Source organism: Muscardinus avellanarius, assembly GCF_963383645.1.
Source record: "Muscardinus avellanarius genome assembly, chromosome: 6".
NCBI lineage: Eukaryota > Metazoa > Chordata > Mammalia > Rodentia > Gliridae > Muscardinus > Muscardinus avellanarius.
The window spans coordinates 53,448,363-53,454,691 of NC_137791.1; positions in this window are offsets into that span (position 1 = coordinate 53,448,363).

Sequence of the window (6,329 nt, forward strand, 5' to 3'; positions counted from 1 at the left end):
AGTACTTGGAAGGCTAAGAAGATCACAGGTTCAAGGACAGCCTCAGCAAATAATAAGTCTCATCAACTTAGTGAGACTGTTTCCAAATAAAATCGGGCTAGGAGCTCAAAGGTAGAATGCCTTTGGGTTAATCCCCGGTACCACACACACAAGTATCTTAAACTGCTTTCTTGAACAAATGTATATAACTTCAATGCAAATGGGTATTAGCTTCCACTCTGTATTTCATGATAGCTATTAAAATGTACTTACACCAGAAGTGGTGGCGCACACTTGTAATCCCTGCGCTTGGGAGGCGGAGACAGGAGGATCACGCAGGTTCGTAGCCAGGCTCGCTGGCTTAGGAGACCCTGTTTCCAAATTTTAAAAAATATATTAAAAATTAGGTCTGGGAGTGTAGCCTGGAGGTAGAAGAGTTTTCAGGAACCCCTATATTTTATATGTGGTACTGGGGATTGAACCCAGGGGAATTCTACTTTTGAACTATACCCCCAGCCCTAATTTAGTTTTTATTTTGACACAAGGTCTCACTAAGTTGCTGAGGCTGGCCACAAACCTGTGATTCTTTTGTTTCAGCCTCCCAAGTACTGGGATTATTAAAGGTGTGTACCACCACGCCTGGCAAATGTACTGTCTTTTCAAATTCTTTAAAATATTAGGAAATGTGTTCATATGCCTAGCATTTTTCTTGCCTGCATTTCCATTTTTAGCATCTGGGGACATTCTAATTTTCTGTTTTAACTTTTCTAGTGTTATTTTTTGGGAAAAGACGATGGGATCACTTGGGAAGAGAGTGAGGGAAAAAATCAAATTATTTTCAAAAATACAAATAGAGATAGTTAATATTGTATACAACTAACACCAAACAAAAATAACTCCAAAATAAAAGCAGAGTGCTACTTCCACCTCTCCTAAGTGGAAGATTATACTTAGATGCTACTTCTCAAAGTCTTTTATGGTTTGAGTGAAAGGAAAGGAAACATTTCACATGTATACAATGCTTTAGAACTTTTTCTGCGTGGCTACCAATTGCCAAGTAAGCTGATGATCAAAATCCTAATGTACCAACTGTTCTTTGGGACTAGAGATACGGCTGACCCAGAAGAAAGACCAACTTTGGATTCATTTGATTTGATTTTAATTAACATACAAGATCAGATTCTTTGTTAGCAAATAACCTTTTAGAAAAAGTATACCATAAATACATTTGAAAAAAGCTTTAATAAGTATAAATAGCTATTTTGATAATAAATGCATAAAACTATACTGAAGGAATTGTGCTTCGACGACAACCAAGAGAACAGAATATAGTCATCCTCCACTGCACAAGATTTTTTTTTTTGGGGGGGGAGGGACTTTATGAGAAAAAAGCAGAACGAGTTGTTAAGTAGACTGGATTTTATCAATGTGGACACTAACAGAATTTCATATTCTGGAATATGTGTGAAGAGTGCACTGTAGAATTACCTCCGGTTTAGATGTGCACTGAAATAATCTTGACTGTCAAAACCAAGAACAGCTGAACTGTGTTGTGTAATATGTTGATCCCAACTGCTCATCTACATCTTAATAACTTAAGTTCTCATCAATGGCCTTGTTTTCTCAGAATCACCCAGGGCTCAAATAATTGGTTAAATTTTTAAGCATTCTAGCTGAGTGTTGTAGCACATACCTATAATTAGTACTTGGGAGGCTGAAACAGGAGTGTCATAGGTCTGAGGCCAGCACATGGTAACTTTGCAAGACTGAATTTTGGGGATGGGGATACTATGGATGGAACCCAGGGGCTTTTTACCTCTGGATTACACTCCCAGACCTACTTTGTATTTTATTTGGAAACAGGGTCTCACTATGTTACTGAGAACCTCCCTCACTAAATAGCTGAGGCTGTGCCATGAGGCAAGGCTGCTACTGAGGCCTCCCAGGCCGGGATCAGAGCCTGCCTTGAGGCTAGGCTGGTGCTGGGACCACCGAGGCCGGGATCGGAGCCAGCTGAAGGGTTAGGCCGGTGTCAGGGCCAGCAAGACCAGAATCGGGGCCTCCCATGAGGCAAGGCCGCTGCTTGATCAGTCCACTGAGTAGCCAGATCACTACTGGGGCTGTCAAGAGTGGGATCGGTACTTGCAACGCGGCAATGCACAGAGAAATATCACAGAAAATAAAAACCAGATGCTTCCCCTAATCAGCAATAACTAGGAGGAAAGGGGCAACAGGAAGAGGTCGAGCTATAGAAAGGGCCCTATAGTGAAGCAATTAAGGTGACCAATCAGAGGGTATGGAATAGGGGAGGATGGAGCCTCTTTAAAAGGCAGGAGGTACATAAACAGATGTATCAAAGTTGATCACCAAAAAAGCATGGGCTGGAGGGAGGGGGAGGGAATGGGATGGGGACTGAATGAGGGCTAATTGGATGATGTGTGTTTGTATATCCTCTCAAGTCTTGTATTCCAACGCCTGGCTCTGGCTTAGTTTTTTAAAAAAAAAAAAAAAAATTGAAAAGAGCCAGGTGTGATGCCACAGGCTTGTAATCCCAGCATTTGAGAGGCTGAGACAGGAGAATTGCAATTCAGACAGCCTCAGCTACACAGTGAGGCCCTTTGCAATTCAGTGAGACCCTGTTTCAAGAAAAAGAGAGTAAAAAATAGGGCTGTAAGTGTAGCTTGGAGTTAGAATCCATCCCCAGTACCACCAAAAAAAAAATTTTTTTTAAAGGCTGAAGATGTTGCTTAAGAAGTAGAATGCCATTTGGTTCAATCACTGGTGCCAAAAACTAAAGTGCAAATAAGTTTGTAACTATAGTTTACAACAGTAAAAGGGCTGAGCATTCATAGGAATTTCCACAAGAGAAATTACTAAAGTACTTATCAGTGATAAGTAAAATCTTTACAGGAATCCCTTATTGAGTGTTCCACATAATGATTTTTAGAGCACCATTTTAGTATAATACCATTATTAACCCCCAAAATAACCACAGAATTGCCATATATAGGCAGTTCTATATTTCTCGCAGTCCCCAAAATGAAAAGCAGCAGAGAAAATGTAGCCTAGGGCACTTTATTGCTGCTTCTCTTGCAAAACATCTAAATGCAAGTCACAATTTTATTTTTCATACTTAGCTCTAAAAGGGTAAAGAAACAGGTTAAGAGAAGAGGCTACCACCAAAGGCAAATTGCCTCTCAAGGATTCAAAGAGCAGAGCCAGGGAAATTCCTTGCATATATGCTGTCCTACTAAGCTTATCTTAATCCTTAAGTGTTTTGTTGTTTTTTTTGGTGGTACTGAGGGTGGAACCCAGGGGCTTTCCTACCTCTGGGCTATACTCTCAGACCTATTTTATACTTTTATTTGGAAACAGGGTCTCACTAAGTTGCTGAGAGCCTAAGTAGCTGAGGCTGGCTTCAAACCTGTGAGATCCTCCTGTCTCAGCCTCCCAAGTGCTGGGATTACAAGCGTGCACCACCACGCCCGGCTAAGTGTTCCATTTTAAATATAACAAAACACATTAATATTTTAGAGTTTGCCTGTATAACCTACATTATGAAACAGATTGGTCCTAACACATTGTCTAGATGTTATTTTCTAATATAAGAGTTAGTAAATGGACCACACATCCAGATAAGTGGTATGAATTGCTGAACATGGTGGAACACACCTATAATCCAGTACTGGAGAGGCTGAAACAGGAAGACTGCAGGTTTGAGACCAGCCTCAGCAACACAGCAAGACTCAGCAACCAAGCCAGACCCTATTTCAAAACAAAAAAATTTAAAAGGGCTTATGATATCACTTGGAGGTAGACTGTCCCTGTGTTCAATCCCCAATACTATAAAAAATAAAAAAAAAGGTGATATGAATTGCTAGAGGATATAGCTTGAATCTTACACCATATCCAACAGTCCCAGGATTTATAATTTCCAGGTGACTCATATCATCCACGCCTACTGTTTTTCCCCTAAGATTCACCACATTCTGGCTTAAAAAAAAAAAAGCCAGTTGTGGTGATACACACCTATAATTCCAGTACTTGGGAGGCTGAGACAGGAGGATCATGCAGGTTCAAAGCCTGCGTAAAACGTTAGTGCTATCTGGAATCCAAAGTTCTCACCAAATGAGATGCAAATATGGAACAGGGAATGGAGAGGAAGATTAATGTTTAATTTGAAATGAAGGTATGAGAATAAAATCATGAATGTTTTAAAGTGCATTTGCTTTTTTCCCCCTGGAAGTGTCTAGAAGCAATGAGACCCCAGTAGAACCCAGATCTTGATTTCCAAACACTATCTTCCAAGAAAAGAAACCAAGGCTCTTTGAGAAATCCAGTCTTGTCTAGGGCAGGAAAAATACATCGTGAGCCCAGAACATCTTGCTATGGCATTGTTCAAAAGTACCCAAGAAGCCGGGCGTGGCGGCGCACACTTGTAATGCCCGCACTTGGGAGGCTGAGACAGGAGGATAGCGCAGGATCGAAGCCAGCCTCAGCTACTCAGTGAGGCTCTCAGCAACTTAGTGAGACCCTGTTTCCAAATAAAATATAAAATGGGTCTGGGAGTATAGCACGGAGGTAGAAAGCCTCTGGGTTCCACCCCCAGTACCACCAAAAAAACAAAAACAAAAGTACCCAAGAACTGAAATCAGAAAATTATAGTAATGTATGCATATCCATCCATGTTTACAGCAACACAATTCACAAAAGCCAAATTGTGGAACCAACCTAGGTATCCATCAGCAGATGAATTATAAAATTGTAGGATATACAATGGAATTCTACTCAGCAGTAAATAATGTCAATTGCAGAAAAATGGATGGTCCTGGAGAGCATTAAGTGAGACTAGTCAGTCACAGAAACTGAAGATTCATGTTTTCTCTCATATGTAGAGAAGCTGGGAAGTTAAATGGGATAGCAGAGATTTCAGATAATGGAGGAGACACACTAACAGAGCCTGGGAGGTGGCCTAGGGGAAAGGGGAAGAGGGAGAATCAATGGAGGAATCACTTCCACTGACGTTACGTACATACGTGAGAATACCAATGTCAACCTCAGGACCCTGCCTGGGGAAAGGAGGAAGCCAGGGGAAATCCCACCAAGTGCATGGATGTCACCATCACTATGAAGTACATTATATGAGACTATAATGTACCAATGAAAGTATTTAAGCATACTCAAGAATAATCTTAAAGTTTTTCCCACTGGCCAAATTTGAAACAAAGTACTTAAACAGAAATTTGTGTGTGTGTGGCACTAGGAATTGAACCCAGGGGCATTCATTCCACCTCTGATACACCCTCCCAGCTCTATTTCACTTTTTACTTGAGTCTTGCTAAGTTATTGAGGGTCTTGTTAAGTTGCTGAAGCTGGCCTCAAACCTGCAATCCTCCTTTCAGCCTCCCATGTACTGAAATTACAGGGATGTACCGTATGTCCAGTTAATTAAATAGAACTAAAAATTAATAATCCATGACTCCACACTGATACTGAAGGAGGTTGGGGAAAGGACTTGAGGGAAGAAATTGCTTCTTTGTAGAATCTCAGCTAACAAATATATGGGATGCCAGAAATAAAATATGCCAACTTGCAGCCATCACTGCAATAAAATAAGGCAAGAACTATCTGTGAATGCTAAAACCACTGTGTGAATGTGATATATAAATGGTCTCCAATAGCTTCTCTGGGATCACTTAAGAAAAAAATACTTTCTCAACAAAAGACCTGACAAGTGATCAATGTGCCAACAGCAAGTGCCTCCTTATGAGATGTAATGAATGGTACATCCAACATGCCATCTGTGTCATCTTCCATCGAAATATGTATCCTGAAACTAGTCTCATGAGAAACAGATTTTTAAAAGTCAACTGGTCTGAATTTTCAAGTGTCAAGTTCATAAAACACCAAAAAGGGTAGGAGATTTGCTCTAGAAGAAAACTATAGATCAAGACAATCATATGTCATGGGTATGGTTCCTGATTATTTTTAAAAAATCTTTATAAAAAGCTAAAATGCATACTATACACACTAGATAATTCTGTATCAATGCTAATTTCCTTAGATGTGATCATTATATTTTGATAATATAGAATATCCTTACAACCCAGGTGTGGTAGTGTACAAAGTACAAGCTCCTGCTATACAAATTTAACCAAACCCAATGAAATCCAGATGTGGTTCAAAGAATAGACTGAGAAATCAAACTAAGATGGAAAACAAATCCCTAAACTTCCTCTTGCATAGAGGAGGTGGGATTGAACCCAGAGGCGGGCTACCTCCAAGTTACAATCTCAGTCCTATTTTTTTATTCTTCATTTTCAAACAGGGATTTCACTGAGTTGCAAAGA